This window comes from Phoxinus phoxinus (assembly GCF_949152265.1).
Source record: "Phoxinus phoxinus genome assembly, chromosome: 6".
In the NCBI taxonomy this organism is placed as follows: domain Eukaryota; kingdom Metazoa; phylum Chordata; class Actinopteri; order Cypriniformes; family Leuciscidae; genus Phoxinus; species Phoxinus phoxinus.
In genome coordinates, this window is record NC_136881.1 from 11195624 (window position 1) to 11213756 (window position 18133).

The 18133-nt window shown below is 38.4% G+C and overlaps 1 long non-coding RNA gene across 1 annotated transcript; it reads left to right on the forward strand.

Annotated features, from left to right (window-relative positions):
- Positions 1-14430: 14430 nt before the first annotated feature.
- LOC307001118 lies at positions 14431-17842 on the forward strand. The gene is made up of 4 exons (XR_013798166.1): positions 14431-14704; positions 15476-15522; positions 16028-16162; positions 17284-17842. It is a non-coding gene; the product is annotated as an uncharacterized lncRNA (long non-coding RNA).
- Positions 17843-18133: the final 291 nt, after the last annotated feature.

The window sequence follows — 18133 nt, forward strand, 5'->3', positions numbered from 1 at the left end:
TGTGCACGAGCGTGAATCCCGTGAATCCCGCGATATCCATCTTTGATCTCAAAGGTGTCAGATCCGCTACGGGAAGAGAGAATTGTCCGGCTTACCTGCACTTTTTTCACTCCTCCCATCACTGCAGCTGCCTACTCTCGCATACATTTCAGGCGAGGCAAGGCGCATCTCAAACAAGCCTAGAGACTTAACATTTTGAGATGAGCAAAATCTGCGCAGAACCGATCACCGGTGATCAGCGCGAGATGCATGCCGGTTAGAAAAGTGTCCGAGAGCCGTCCGCCTGGCTCTGATGTCATGCTGACGTATGTCAAAACACTCTCGCGATCGCAAGGCGCACGTGTCGGATTCTGCAGTTGCTCTCCACCGACTGCGCTGATCAAAAGCACGATGGGAAACGACTTGCTGACGACACAGCTTAATGCTCATTGGTTAAACAACCGTGATGTATTGTTCTCTTTTAAAATGTTTGAATTTAAAACTCTGATTTCGTGTTTTATGTATAAATTATGTGTGAGTATTCCCAAACTCTCTGACCAGATAGTGATCTCTATATGATTGTTGTCATATTTATTAAAAAATTTTTATAAAACATATGTAATTAAAGTAAAAATTATTGATAAACACGTCTTTGGTATGTAATTAAATAGCTATAACGTAGAGTGTCTTGTTCATTATATTTATTTTCTTATAAAAGAAACAGAACTTAAATTACATCCAGTTTATTAGCAACACTGTGCACGACGAGCGTGAATCCCGTGAATCCCGCGATATCCATCTTTGATCTCACAGGTGTCAGATCCGCTACGGGAAGAGAGAATTGTCCGGCTTGCCTGCACTTTTTTCACTCCTCTCCTCAATGACGCCGCCTACTCTCGCATACATTTCAGGCGAGGCAAGGCGCATCTCAAACAAGCCTATTGAAATCACTCGCGCCTGAGGCGCTATTCGCGTCCGGTGTGAACGCACCATAACACTCCTGTCTAATATGTTATTTGATAGAACACATAGAAAGTAGACGACAGTAATGAAAAGTTAGTAGCGTATGCCATGTGGTTGATGTCCAGTGTTGCTAGCTGAGCAGAAATACTTAATCATGTTTCGCTTGGTCCCCTCAAAGTTGCGTTGGATTTTCTCCTCAGCGTAAAGGTTAAGGGGCAAATCTATCACTGTTTTCCATGTTCGTATTTAGTTTGTGGAGTAAATATATAGGCTGTGATCGGTGGGTTGCCAGTGCACATGAAATCCAAATTGCCTGTTTACTCTGTGCACATTACTAGTCTTGCGGTGAACAATTATTCTGTGCAAGTTAATCCACATTATTATTTTTTTTTTCTTTGCAAAAAACTCATTCAACTCTTGCAAAAACATATAAATGTGGACCTTGTATCCACTCTAAATGCAAAATGTGCAGGTGTTATATAGTGGACTATATTTATTTTTGATTTCCCCAACAAAAGTTTGGTGATAAAACTGAGAGCAGTTTTGGGTCTGTGGACACATGCTAGATTTTTCAACTAAGTTCTAACATGTCTGCGGTCAAGGTCACTATTTCCACCACAACAAACATCTGAAAGTATAAATAGACTGGGCACTATCACTGAGGGAGCTCTGTATTACAAGGTCATTGACACAGTTTAAGTCTGCATATACAGAACCTGACATTAAGAAGCAGAAAGAGAATTGTTTCTTGAAAGCTGTATAACGTAATGAGAGAGAATACAACATCACATTGAAGCCATTGGTGAAAACTATCAATTTTAATAACTTAAAACCTGTATTGTTGTGCTGATATTTGAAACATTTCCATCACCATAACACCATCAGTAATCAGTTTTGTTCATCTGTGATTAGATGATCTTGATCTGAAGAAATTGCAAGGACAATCGCAAACCTTCGGTTCAACAAATGGAAAATCTATTCTGGGGTACATGGCTCAGACAAGTACCAATTAACACTTTACTTGCTATAGTACAGCTGACTGCTAATGGACAGCAGAAACAAACATTGAAACTCCCTTTCATGCCTGATCCAGTGCCAACAATCTGGATAACATAAGCAGTTAAAAATCTCAACACCTTTTTACCACACTAGAAAATCGTGTTTCAAATCGTGTTTCAATCTCCACACTGGATTATGGAATCAGTCTTAATTATGGATTTGGATTAATATGCTAGGATTTTTTTCATTAAAAAGACACAATGCAGTCAAATCTAATGTTGTGTTTAACAGAGATTTAAAGCTTGTGCCCCCAAAAAATCATATTTATTTATATATTTAGAAAGTGCATAATCTATGACATCCAAACTGTGATTCAAAGCATTTTGTTTAATTATTGTAAACCTACAGAACCTTTTTTTTACATGCACACAAACATGAGGTCAGCATATAATATGAGCCATAATCTATTTCAGGTAGTCTGCATAACAAATGCACAGCCTGACAGGCTAACTTTAATAAATTTTTAGAGGAACCTTAATATAAAATTTATAAAAACTTAAAGCTACCTTTCAAAGTGACCTTCAACGTTGCGCCATGGCATTGATACTATGGGAACGTTTCCGCATGAGCCGGTGTCCAAAACACGTCTAAACACGCCAATCTTGATTGGTCGAACGGATTACCGAGACCATAAATAGATGCCTGAAATGCGTGTCATCTTCTTTGTCTTCAGAAGCCGTATGCTTGTCTGTGATCCTCCATTGAATTGTGTGTGTGAACAACTATTAGAAACCTCGAGTTTAGTCTGTACAATTGCAGGGTTGAGTTATAGGAAGGTGTGATGCCATGCCCCTGCTTTATCACTGAAGATGACTCAAACCAAATGTGTGTTAGGACTGTGTGCATATGCAGGCATTATTGACATACTTTACAGTGGTCGGTATGCGCGAGCAGGGATATGGGGTGACGCTCGCGCCCTATCTCTCCCCTCATCTGCATAATCGTGGAGGAACTAAGTCACCAAACAAACGGCCCGCTCCATCGGCTGTTCTATGGCAGCTACGGTTTCTATGGAGAGGCATCTATGGCTCAAACTTTGTGTGCCTGATTTCACTCTGGGTAAATTAGTGGTTGTCTCTGTTTACCTTATTCAGGAGGTAGAGACATCTGAAAGGCCATTTGCCCCCTCTTCGCTTATGCGAATCCTCTCTTTGGTTAGTTCGGACATACCCTGCCATTTCACTTCTTCATGGCACCGAACGATTCTATCGAAAAAATGACTCCTCTGACTGACTTTACAGCAGTGTGGCAAATTCTGCCCAATGTCTCTCTGTGGGTCTTAAATACTGTAAGAAAAGATTACATGTAAATGCATGTAAACTGCGTTATTTGTTTATTCAAAATGGATCGCAACGCAAGTGGATCCGAATGAAGAAAAAAATAAAAAAGTGAACAATGATGAACTTTGGACCTACTACTCTAATACAATTCAACAAGGTTTTAGAATATAGAATATTTTTTCTAAGCTCTACTGCAGGTGGAATGATCTGCCTAACTCAACCAGAGCTGCCAATTGAACCAATTTCAAGAAACGGCTGAAGACGTATATTTTTCGGCAGCACTTGATCCAGTAATACTTAGACTTTCTTTTCTAGTCTATTTATTAAAAAAAGAAAAGAAAAGATTAAACTGAGAAGGGTCATAGCACTTGCATTTTGTTGTCCTACTGTTAGTTTAACTGCTTCTATTGTTCTCATTTGTAAGTCGCTTTGGATAAAAGCGTCTGCTAAATTAATAAATGTAAATGTAAATATAATATGTACCCCTCCAGGAAAGAGAAGCTGGGTTCTACAGTCGGTACTTCATAGTTCCCAAAGAGGAGCGTCCAATTTTAGATCAACCCAGCCTGAACTGTACTCTTCGGACATACAGGTTCAAGATGGTAACCATCAAACTAATAGTACCACAAATTCAATTTGAGGATTGGTTTGTGACTACAGATCTGAAAGATGCTTGTTTTTACATTGAGTTTTTGCCAGAACACAGGAAGTTTCCCAGGCTTGCTTCTGGGGGTGAAGCATACCAATATTGAGTATGGTGGCAGCAGCCAATGTCACTCCATTGGGTCTCCTGCACATGAGACCTTTCGAGTTCTGGCTGAGGAGCAGAGGTTTCCATTATCTGAATCATCCTTCCAGAGACGTAAGTGTCATGCGCCGTGGGTATCAGAAGCATCACTACGGCTTTGGAAGACGCCAGAGTTCCTCATCTCTCATGGCACACAAATTGCTCTGAAACACTTCCTTTCCCTGCTGAGGGTCTACCATGTGCTGGTCCTTACAGACAACACTACAGTATTATCCTACATCAATTACTAGGGCGGCTGCATTTGTGTCCGCTATTCAGGCAGGCCCAGCAGATCCTGCTCTGGGCGGAAACCAAAATCCTTTTTATGAGAGCAGTTTACATTCTGGGGCATATAAACATGGGTACAGACATTCTGTCGAGGCAGGGGCTGAGGTCCGGGGACTTTCGACTCCACAAGTAGTGGAGTCCACATGGCCGAGGTACAACAGAGCAGAAGTGGATTGCCTTAGAGAAGATAAGCCACTGTCCCCTAAACTCCAGAGCTCCTTCTACTAGAAAGTTGTATGCCCTGAAATGTCAACTCTAGTTAACTGCCCTATCGGTCCATTACTGAGTTCCTTCAAGAGTGTCTCACAGCAGGGCTGGCTCATGGCCTTGAGGCCACACACCCTTGGATGGAGCTTCTGTTGGGAGTCATCCCTTGATGTCTCAGTTTTTGTGTGATGCCAGATGGTTGAGGCCTATCTGTTGGTCGTGAGTTCCCTCCTGGGAATAGCAATGGTCCTAAGAACTTTAACAGAAGCCCCGTTTAAGCCATTGGAGTTGGTCTCAGAAAAGCTTTATGACTATATGAAGTACACATCCCTAAAACACATTCCCCAACAAATAAGACCTGGGAACTCATGTGTAAAAGTTTCCATCAAAATTCAGATTTATAAAAGCCACCAGATCTCCTTTATAAAACCACAGTATAGGCCTACCATAAAACATATAATCTGATATTCATTGTACAAGCTTACCAATTACTTTTGCATTATACAGTCTTTCCTGCCAGGCATTTCACAACTACGGTAGTCAGAGTCAAGTGCACATCACAGATTACATTTTAATCATGTGAAAATTCTTTCTCAGAACGCAACTTCTACAATTTACACACTTTTGCAAGGTGATGGCCCTTGGGAATAAAAATTGGCTCATAAGCCAGTCATCACCATAAGCCTTACACAGAAATCCTTACAGTTCCTAAAAACACACTCCAAGGTGTTGCAAGAGGTGTTTCTTGCCCCCCCTGTGGTGAAAATCAAGTTTGTAATGTTGTTTATATGTCTATGTGGTGTTTTGAATATGCTTTAAGACAAACCATGTGCAAATTCACAAGTCAACACCATTGCTGAGTGTTTTCTCTTTAAAACTGCAGTGATCTAAAAGCAGTCTCAAAAATGTGGTTTGAAATCGCTGGTGTTTATGATGTCACAAAATACCTTGTAATCAATCATGTCAATGTGCCGGCAGACTTTAGCATATCCAGCAGTCTTGAGAGAAGCCAGGTTATCCCGCTATAGTTTTCTGTTGATATTAACAATTGTGTATTAAGCAATATAGCATGTGTATGATGTATATTATGATGTTGTGATGAAATATATGCCTGTCTGATGTTTTGAAGTTCTGAGCCATACCATTGTGCAGCGTTTACCTCAGCAAGTTGGCCGAGTGAATCTGTGAGCTTCATTATTGAAATTAATTAGCTAAGTAAAACATCGTATTAAAGATGCAATATAGTTGATTATCAACATAATTTTTTTTGTTATGCTGGTTGAAAGTCTCTACATATCCTGATACCAATCACTATGTTAAGCGGTCTAAATGTATTTAATAAATATAAATCGTCCGTGAAAGGCGTAGGACCATAACATGTTCGTTTAATCATTTCATTCTGTCAGAATAAAATGATACTATGTGTTGTGTTCCCTGTCAGTCAACGTGTGTTTGCATACCACTACGAAGTCTGTTCACGAAGACATCATACGTCATCAGCACGTTTCACGTACGCTGTGCAGACAGACAACCTACCTGTAGCTTTCCTTCTGAACTGACAACAAGTGGCAAGTATCTATCTACATTTCAGGTTTGACAGTACATATAATAATAATAATAATTTGTTACATTTATATAAGTGCTTTTTCTAGGACCTCAAAGCGCTTCACATATGGAAGGGGGGAATCTCCTCAACCACCACCAATGTGCAGCATCCAACCTGGATGATGCAACGGCAGCCATATTGCGCCAGAACGCCCAACACACACCAGCTTACTGGTGGAGAGGAGACAGTGATGAAGCCAATCAGTATATGGGGATGATTAGGAGGCCATGATGGACAGAGGCCAAGGGGCAAATTTGGCCAGGATGCCGGGGTTATACCCGTATTCTTTTTCGAAGGACATCCTGGAATTTTGAATGACCACGGAGAGTCAAGACCTCGGTTTAACGTCTCATCCGAAGGACGGTGCTCTTTGACAGTATAGTGTCCCCGTCACTATACCGGGGTGTTAGGACGCACACAGACCATAGGGTGAGCGCCCCCTGCTGGCCTCACTAACACCTCTTCCAGCAGCAACCTGGTTTTCTCAGGAGGTCTCCAATCCAGGTACTAACCAGACTCAGCCCTGCTGTGGGCAACCAGTCTTGGGCTACAGGGTGATTTGGCTGTTGGCCAAAATGCAAACTCTCAACAAGTCAACAAAAATTGTCAACAAGTCAACTTCTGAACTGGGGATATTTCACAATCACATACATGTATGCAAGCAAGCACTTCTGTTTCTCACCTCACTGTACTATAAAGTTTTCTCACCGGTGAATGACATATGATGTGATCCAATTGCATTGTCTCGGTCATCTCGCTTCTGGTCTGTGTGCGTTTATGTGTTTTAGGGGAAGGCGTGGCTTTGGACAGCAATTTGCAGGGAGGGTGGGATCGTATGCTTTCAATGTTAGCATTCCCCAGATTACCCATTGCACCTTTAATGCTTTACTAATTGCATTTGGTGGTTTCAGTACAAATTTCAGAGATTAATGTTGGTGAATAACCCCCCCCCCCATGTTTTTTTTTATGTTGAAAAAATAGTTACAATATTGTTTATAATATTCAGTTTGTGTAAAATTGTTAAATACAGTTTTATTTGAACTATTACTATTATCTTAAAAGAAAATAATTCTCTTTTTTTGGACATTGAGAAAAATAACATTGATAGAAATGTATCTGAAATATCCAATATGGTCAGAAAGAATAGATATAAATGAATAAATTAATGATTTTTCTGCAAACTGTCATTCTAGGAGGTATAGTGTTGTAGTTGTGGAGCACTGAGATGCAGTTGGAGCTTGAGATGCAGAAGTGCCTGCAATTGTATGTTCGTGATTTACTTTGTCTCACAGAAACATACATCATGGCTCAAATGTTTGTTGCAACTTACTGTGTCTGCCCAGGACCCGTCCCCGGCAGGCCTCACGGTACAGACAGATTAATGGCAGAACTCTGTAAGGATCTATGGCCTTTGATTCGAAGCGATTTATATTTACTGGAGTGTTCAAAGTTAGGCCTGCAACCAGTTAGTTTCAAAAGAACAAATTACTTTTTTACAAACAAACGAGACATGGATATTAAAATTGGTTTTAGTTTTACCTGGAGTTGAACATTGTTAAATGCATTGATTAATATCAGTATGTCTAGAATGCAAGAGTTTTCTTCAGGATTTATCATAGTAGGAGAGTGGCACTCTGTGTGGTTGACAATAATGGATCCACCAACAGCTCTACAACCTCTGCAGAAGATACGTTGTGGACAGGACACTACTTGTCAGTGACTAAAAGGTGACATAGCAGGATTGATTTAGGAGATAAAAGGGTAAAACTATGAGGCTAAATAAAACTCTCAAGCACATTATTGACAGACTATGCACCTTCGGAATCTTTTAATCTGTATTTACTCAGCATATTAATCAAACATTAATCAATATTTTTAGTTTGATTAAAGTGACTGCTTTGATGTTTTGAAATTTGGAGCTCATGAGTAGGCTAAGTGAAACTGAACATTTGTTTTATTTAGTCCCATGGTCTGTCAGCCAAATAAATAGCTGAACAGGTTGGGTTCAGGTTTTGTGAGGACAGTAGAGCAGCTGCTAAAAATCAAGCAAACAAGCTTTTTCATTATAATTATATCAATACCACTGGAAAAGGAATTATCATTGTTAGTTACTTAACAATTATTTCAGGTCCCATTGAACTGCCTCAGCTTTTTTTGGAACTATTGACAGTACAACAATACAAAAATACAAAAATATTACACTTTTTAATATGACATTAACTTATTTAAAATTTCTATGCAAATATTATTCCTTACATTTTAAATCACCATTTTTAAAATGATTTCATTTTATGGTTGTTTGAAAAGAAATAAAATATAAATTCGTTTTCACACACAGATACACACATCTACCCTTGGCGGCACAAAGCGCCCATTTTTAATTTAGCTCAGCAGATACAGATCTGAGACATTCCTGATACATGGTTGATAGTGTAAGAGGGAGATAAACTCTCTGTGACCTATTTTACCTCTGCTAAAAACATAACAGCTGCATCTATTGGCACTTTCAGTTGCTTTTAGTTTAGCTTCAACTGAATCTTTTTTCATCCATTTTTTTATGTCCAAATAAAACGACTATATTTGATTCATTGAGTTAATTAAATATGTTCAAAGAAGATAATGAAACAATTTGGTTGATCTAGTTTCACATCATAAGAGTGCTCTGTATATTTTGATTAATTACATTAGTGTTTTTCTACAAGATAAAAATGTAATAAAACTCAGCTGTTATGATTATCAGCTCAGTTTAGCCTCATTAGAGTAATTATCAATGGTTCGTTTGCATAAGATAAATCAGTTATTGGCAGACTCTCGGATACTGAATCATAATAGGAAAATCTTTTGTTTTTTAAACTAATAATAAAAATGTTTTCCTCAAATTGTGCGGGGCATTTTTATTGACCTTCTCTTTAAATAGTCACTCACCCATCACATTAGAATGACTTTGAGAACAACTGCATAGAAGATTTAACTCGCCTGAAAGATGCCATGCAGAGTGATTGAATTTGAATTGCAATTGCAGTTTGGTTAGAGCAGTGCAGTGAGCTGTCTCTGTTGTGATGAAGACTTGTGACGTGCCGTGTGTTTTTGAATGGGACACGTCACGGCTGGCCTTTCTCTACCACTGCCTTCTCCCACTTTGACCTTTCAGATCAGGACAGCTGACAGACTGCTACATCTTTTTCCTCTCTTTTCTCTCTCCTCTACATAATGAAGAGGTAATTACCCTTCAACTTGTTCAACTTCACAAAGCTACAAGAACTAGGAGACACACACAGAGAGAAAATATGAAAGGAATATAGAACAATTAATTTGCTAGACTGTTGCACAGTATGAAACAAACATTGCTTCAACCTGCATCAGATTAATTATGTTTAATGAATGATGAATGTTTTATTCCGGGTATCTGAAGGGGTGAGTCAGTAAATTGCTAGTCATGTTCAGACAAAATTTAATCTCTGGAATGCTGCCTGGAGTAAGCATTTTGTGTAGTCTAATGATAAATGAATAAATTGCAAATTATTTATTAACAACCATTTGGTGGATTTTTACTGTTATTTTTTTATCAGATATATTATATACAATATTTAAATTTTGAGGAACTTTAGTTTTTCCTTTAAACATTCGCAAGTTAGCTATAGCCTATTACTTTTTTACTCCACCCAAAAAAAAAAAAAAAAAAAAAACAAGAGAGAGAGGATTGATTCGTTAATATTTGCGCGATTCATGAACTTTGAGACGATTCATTGAACTGAACCGGATCAAAAATTGTGTCGCGAATCGAACTGCGAGTAAACAATTTGCGGATTCGTGGGTGAATTTACTGTCTATGCTATCAACCAACCTTGACTAGAAATGAGGACGAACCGGAAGTAACAGGATCTTCAGCCATGCCACCAGTGTTTGGATGATTTAACTGGAATGAGAAGTAAGTTAAAATAGCCGATTACAGTAGCTATATGTTATGGGTGTGCAGTCCATAGCTGCAAATGCTCTGCATACCCAACCCAAGCCATTTGAGAGTTTGTGGCATAAAGTTACCTGCAAACGCTTTTCGGCGCAATTTGCCTCGCACTTTGAATCAAGATGTGTAATTTAAGTTATGTGAATAGACTGGACTGGAATGAGACCATAGGTGTTTCTCAATGTCAAGGATACTTCCTTGGCAGGACGCGTCCTTCCAAGTCATTTCCTTCAGAGGCTAGGCGAGGATCCTCTTTAGGATTCGAGAGAACACGTAGGCCTAAATGGAATATTCTAGCAAGTGCACGTCATTGCGCCCGTCAGTGAAACCCCGCGAACTCTAACGCGAAGCGAAGGGGTCTTGAATAAACCTAAGGGTTGTATTCGCTGTAAAAACTGGCTCGCTATACATTATCCCGCTTATTACATGGCTGCCTACCTAACAAAATAAATCAACAATAATGAATCAATAATTTGAGACAAAATATTGATTTAAAAAGGAGTTTATTGATTTAAAAATGATTGTATTGCCTGAGTGAACAGAACTGCGTCCATAGCAACATTCTAGCTGTTAAAACACATGCAATGGTAAAATATGTGAAATGCCGGTGACGGCAAACAAGCTAACAATTGTTAATAAATATACTTGCATTTAAAAGCATATTGCCCCTGCTCTGACTCCGCTAACCTCCGACATTTTGTATTTTTTTTTAAAAACAAGATAGCAAAGCTGCACGCATAGGATTGTGGGCGATTTGAGAGTCTACACATATGCACCCTTTCCTGTATATGGGATATTTTCCGAATGAAGGACTCCGCCCTTGGTTGAAATTCTGAGGATCCTCGACATTGGAACAGTCCTTCGACGGATGTCGATGACGTAGCATCCTCGAAATTCCGGCTTTCGAGGATCCTTCATTGACATTGAGAAACGGCTCATATCTCGAGCATGCTCTCGATCTTTCGCAATCTTTTTTTTGGCGCCTCAGTTCAAGTGGAGCGCCCATGAACCGATTATATTTTCCGCTTTAGTCAAAACCTATTTTTTAACAGTCTATGGTAACTCACAACACGAAATGAACATGAATTAAAGCTACAATATGTAATTTTTCTCACCGCTAGGGATCGCTTACAATAACAAAGGCGTAGGTTGATGACTACCCAGATAGCAAACTGACATTGAATCGACGTGGAAACGACTGTTGAGGTGACATCGAAACAACATCGTTTTGCTCATCAAATTAACATTGAATCAACGCCAGACAACCACATTTCAACGTTGAATCGATGTTTTATTTTCTACGTAATAACGTTCTGATATAGGCCTACCGACCAAGTGGACGTCAACGTTGAAATTTGATCGATGATTGATACTGACCTTTACAACTAAAAATCAACGTTGAATCGATGTCTGCCTGCTATCTGGGTAAGGAATGGAATTATGGTCGTCATGCCGATGGATCTATGTTTATGGATGAGTGAAGACATTGATGTTTTTTTTAACATGACTGTGGTATGAAGCATGGCACGATTGTAGCCGAGAGACAGATATCAGCGCCACACGTTACTATGGCAGTACAAGCGGAAACCAGGTATAACGCGGATATTATGCGACTGACCAGGGAGGGACAAGCCAAAATTGGAATTTCTCTGAAATCTTTGGGAACTTTTAGGATAATTTAAGTACACAACTGCAGGAAATATATCCCACTGTGCAAGTGATTTTTGGATATTTTATTACAAAAACCTTTAACATCGGAAGGTATGTTGAAAGATATGCACTAGTCTTTTGTATTCTTATAGCCTATTCTTCAATATTGAATGTATAGTTGAATCAATCTGTTTTATGACAGCCACCATTGTTTAAATATAAAAACGAGGATTTGTGTCATTAAAATGTATTATAACGTTACTATAAAAACGTCCTTATGTAGGCCTATACATGTAAGTATCCCTCAAATCAAATTTATTTAAAATTTTAATATAATGGTGTTATGGTATAATGGTAATATAACTGTGATTCTCTGTATAGTTGTTGAGATATATTCTTACACTTTGAGGACATTTTTCCATGTACTGTAGCTGATAGGCCCCAAATGAATCAATATTGAATCAAAGTTAATTTAATCGAAATCGAATTCAATTGTGATATTTGTGTCAATGGCCAGCCCTAGTTTGTTAATAAATGTTTTTAGTTTTTTGACTTGGAGCAAATGTTGTCTTTTCCTTTTATTTTCTCCAGAGTACACCAGAATGCTTCGTTTACATGTTAAAATAAATTTTCTAATGGTGGGAGGATGCCTCCAGAGTCCAGACCACCCCTAAAATATTTTTTATCATAAACCATGACACCGTTTTCACCTCTTGTGAGTTTGCAGGTTTGTGTGGAGTTGCTAATTAATTAACTCTATAAATGACTATAAATTCCCTCATCATTTGAGGTGTAACATCAAGTTTACATTATTCATCATTGTTCCTCGTTCTCATTGTCGACTGGCATATGGGGAATTTCATCACCTAAATGGAAAAATGTGCTGTTGCTGCTGCCAGATTGCATATTTGATACATAACCAACTAGACTAAATCAAATATATTAAGTCATAACTTAAACTATTTTCACAGTATTTCATTTTCTCTATAGGGAAATGTATTTTTTTACGAAACCATATGGGCATAAACCGTTAAAGACCGGCCTACTGTAGACCCGAGGTTGTTAATTGATAGTTTGTTAAAGTCATCAATTTACATTATTTTAACTTATTTTTTATTAAATATTTTTATTTATTTATTATACTTATATGTATTGTAATTCTTTTGACATATTTTTTAATAGGCTACTTACATTTACTATAGTATACTAGATTTATAATACGTTTTTATTATGCTATATATAAAATATTTACTGTAAGTTTGAGCTGCACAATTAATCTTTAAAAGCTAGAGATCTCGATTTAAACACTGACGCGATCTAATTTAAAAATGACTACGATTCGGCTGTGTCTATTTAAAGTGTGTATGTCAGGTTAAATTTTTAATTATGATTGACACAAAATAGTTAGGGGAAATACACGTTTGACAAGTTGATGTATTGTTTTGTATGTTTTTCGATACCTAAAGGCAGAATATAAGATGAAAAAGTTCGTTATTTTCAGTCCTCACTTAAAACTGCCCATCCCCCCAAACGAATCATTTGACGTCATAACAGGGAGACGTCTCCCCAGCTCGCTGAGTTGTGTTGATAATTGTACGAGTGATAGAGCGAGAGAATTAGTGATTAGGACATTTATTTAGTTATTTAGTTAGTTATTTAAGTTAGGTAGTTAGTATACGCAGGCGTATTTTCACGATGGTGAATTACTGCGTTTGTGCTGTGTGCAAAAACACCGTTAAAACCGGTCACAGAGTCCACTGTGTTCCGTGCCTGGGTCAACTTTGTTCGGACCAAACGCGCTGACTTCAGTGCTACCTCGGTGTCCAAGACTTCGGTCATTTGCAGCGCCCATTTCACTGAGAAGGACTACGCGGTTGGAGATCTCATGGGTTATAAAATGGGATTTAAAACCGAGACTGGTAGCTGATGCGGTGCCTACGGTGCTACTGAAGCAGTCGATCGCGCCCGCGTCTCTCTCTCTCTCTCTCTCTCTCTCTCTCTCTCTCTCTCTCTCTCTCTCTCTCTCTCTCTCTCTCTCTCTCTCTCTCTCTCTCTCTCTCTCTCTCTCTCTCTCTCTCACACACACACACACACACACACACACACACACACACACACACACACACACACACACACACACACACACACACACACACACACACACACACACATTCCAGCATTGCAATCTTGACACCGCAGGCTGTTCATTATAGCCGGAGCTTCAGAGCTAAGGCGGAGCTGCAGATTAGGTGACCCTAAATAACCCGCGTATAACAGTAAGCCAACGTTAGTTCCGCATGAATTAATTTGCACGCGAGTTTTATTTATTTTCATACCGTGTATTCTCCGTGTATATTCAAGCACCGAACCGTGACGCCCGTACCGTTTCGGTTCAATACGAATACATGTACCGTTCCACCGCTAAGTTATGCCTATACTACCAGACACCTGACCAACTCTCCACTGGTTCTTCTTCACTGTAAAAAGTGCTACACCCACAAAGTTGGTTTTATATACTTTAAATAGTTGTAATCTAGTTAATTTTATTAGTTTTATAATAAAAAGTATCAAAATACTTCCTCTTGACTTAAAATATAGTAGTTTTTATATAACAATATATTTTAAATAAAACAAATGCAATTTATTTAGGTAGTGATTTGTATGTGGTTGTTGTGTACAATAAATGTTATAAAAGTGAGTTGACATACACAATTTATTTGAGCAGCTGTCGATGTGGCTGGTGCGTTCATAAAACGTAAATATTTTACATTTTGTATAAGTTGGCATCCCTTTTTCATTGGCGCGCACTTTGAAGAAGAAGAAGATGATTGGCGCGGACTTTCCCAGGCAGATGCACTATCTTCCTCGGCACCTCAACGGTTTGTTCGCTGCAGCGAATCTGTATTGGACTGTATAACACGGTAAGTTGAGCAAATTTAGCCGAATGACTGGTGATGTAAAGTCACGCGAAATCGCTTAACGTTAACGTTACTCCATTAGGGAGCTGAGGTTATAGGTTTGCAAATTGTACTGTAACGTTAGCTAGCTATCCTGCACACATGGCAAGCTAAGATGGCTGCACAGCCGATCGACAGACAACAGCGGTTGAGACCGTGTTAATATACAATTACATTTCATACATTTTAAATTAAATTTAAAAAAAGTGCTGTAGTCATGCCTAGTTATGTGTTTTAATGCACGTTTCTAGCAGCACCTGCTAACATCATCGCCACTGTAACAACATTTGTTTTTAAAAAAAGGCTGACGTAGGTAATAATTATTTGCACAAATGCCCTAGATTGCACATTAAATTTTGGGATCATATGCGATCGAAACGGTCGCAATTTCGAGCCTTCAGGCAATAGTTGTGCGGGCAAATAAGGGAAAGTAAGATGGTGTTTTATGGACAGCCGGCAAAACAAGGTAACGTTAGCCGTGTGTCAGAGATTCTGTTAGTAACGTTATACTTTTGCATTAGTAAAGCAGATACACAGATTAAACTGTAGAGATGTATGCTTATTAGTCTGTCTGATTTTAGATATTTGATCCACGTTTTTTTTAATGCTGCATTGTCAATAAATGACAGAGTTTTAGTTGAAAAAAACAAAACAATTTCTAACCCATTTCTTAAATAAGTTACATTTACCACTGATTTTCAATCTTATTCTAACAAACATTTTCCTGGTCTTTAGATACCCAAGCGCGTTTGTTACCTGGGGTCTTCAAGCTTCACATCCAGGTAAGAAAAACTTCAGAATTTATACAAATACAGCTATAACTATTCACAGGTAAGTAACACAAAGGTAAAATTTTTTCGACGTTTTTATGTACCAACCACCAATAGAAGGCAGATATGATCACCTTTTCTGTCTCCTCCCCACAACAAACGGTAAAAATCACCAAATAGAGCAGTTTATTATCAGTCAGTCTTTCTCTGAGGCAGTTTGGTAAGCTGTCAGTTGCCACTAACATTTACTCAACTGTTTTTCTGTGACCATTTAAGATCCTGACATGTGATGACTAAAATCCTTAATCTAGTTAAATATATTGTAGGACTAAAAACTACCAGGCTTTAAAATGTGTATCATAAAAATTAAATTGGAGAAAAAGTCAATTAAATGTGGCTCAAAGTATATAATTGTTTTTTGTTGACATTTTAATACAAAAAATTACATATTGCAAGAATGCTAGCTAAACAATGCCAGACTGAATGTAAAAATATGTTGTTTTGTCATCTTTTTAAGGCTACATCATCAAAATGGAGGCAGCTGTAAAATTTCGAGTCATCCTGGACAATAGAGAAAAGGAGAGAAGTGGTCCTGAGATGCCTGATTGAGTACATGGGGGAGAGACAGGAAGACCTTATCAGTGTCCACCACGTATGTATTGGGCTCAAAGCTACTTGTCAATTTGTCTGTCTGTCTGTCTCACTGAGCACAGGTATGTCTAAAAGACATCTTTTCAACATCTTTGTCACAAAAGTCGTATGTTGAAAAGACGTCCACTGAAGAGCAAGAATGAAAGTTATGACGTCTTTTTTTGACGTGTTCTGTCACCCGTACCATGGGTGCAGCAGGCGTAATGATATGACGAAGCACTTGCCGTCCACAAACCAACGTGACAACCTGCTTGCACAGGGAGCGTGCCTTGTAGCATGGCGACATTTGTGAGAGACAATTTAGATTACATTTACTTTGGTGCTGATACCGAACCGTAATTATTTGGAAACCTAATTTGCCGCCTAAAAACTACACAAACTTAGCCCCGGTCATTTTGGAAGTTACTGAGCTGGGGACTATTTTCAGGTGCTTCGTCATATCATTACGCTGCTGCACCCATGGTACGGCCGCACAGTTCCTTGATTCTTACGCCGGAATGAGAGTAGTTCCTAGCCATATAGGCTTGGAAAATCGCAACTTTTCATTTTCCGTCGATCTTAGTACACGGTTTAACTATAGAAGAGTCAAGTTTTAAATAGGAAAAATATTGAAACTCGTTGGTCATTTTGAAAGAAATGCTACTGGACTCATCAGAATCAATGATCTATGCTAAGCTATGCTAAAACTGGTACCGTCAGACCCGGAGTTCGGCTGAATGGATTCGAAAACGGTAAAACTCAACTGTTTAACTCTGGGGGAGTTGTAAAATGAGCCTATTTCCAAAAAAAGTGGAGTATCCCTTTAATAAACAGTAATGTGATGAGTAATGGGATAGGCAAGGACAATTGCATTGTTTTATTGTAATGCATCCTTTGAACCAGAATAAGACAACACTCATGCTACAGTAGATCATGATAGTTTAGTACCCACACTCTATGGCATTGTCATGGTAGACTTCACTCTGGTCACATGCTCTAGTCACAGTATCAGTCTAGTATCCACCACCTTTAGCAACAAAAGTACAATTTTAACTTTGTGTCTTCTACCTGTCTGCTATATTCATCTCATTACCTGTTTGTCTGACCAAACTATTGATTCTTTTTTTTTATCTCCTCCAATAGAATCGTGCTGAAACAGAGGTGCATGCTGAGCTTGGCAGTTGCCCACTGCAAATTTACATGTGCCATCATCCCGACACGATTGGTATTATCATAGAAGGACAGCCCGTGGTCAGAGATGTGTCAAACCTGTCGAAAGCATGCTGCCTCCTGTTTGGACTTACCTATGCTCTCGACCTCAAGTATCCCTCAAAATTGGTGTATACTTTTGAGATCAGAGGCTTTTTGTGGGATTGGACCCCATGCGATTTTTATCTTAAAGCATGTTCCTTTAAGACTCAATTGACAGGTACAAGTTGGTCAGGTAATATCATTTCCATGGTTATTTTTGTTCAAAATAGAGAAATACTGTAATAATGTTTGACATTGCAGTTCCAGTGTGATACAATGTGATTTTATGGCTCACATTTAACTTTATCCAAACATTGCAGATTGAGCAGTTTTGATATTTCAAAGCACTTATACAGTGTTTGTTTTATATTATAAAATGTGCGGGCACATTTATTTGCTGTTTTGTACTAAAAGTGACACTGGTTGACATTAAATAAATGTTATTGTCTTCAATCTATCTTCTCATCATCTTTTTCTTCTTCAATTGAATTTGTAATTGTTGACAAATTCTAAAGGGATTCAGTGCTTAGAATAGACATTTAGATTTATTTTCTGAGGTTATAGCCAGGACTCAATTAAAATGTTTATTCACATATGATTAGGTTAATTTTACTAAAAAAATAAAGTTCATAAAACCTAATTAAAATGAGTAGAGGTTACTTGTAGCAACCCATAAATACATTACCTGTACCAAGAAAAGTAGGTTTATCTAACTGAGTAATACTAGTACTATTAGTTAACT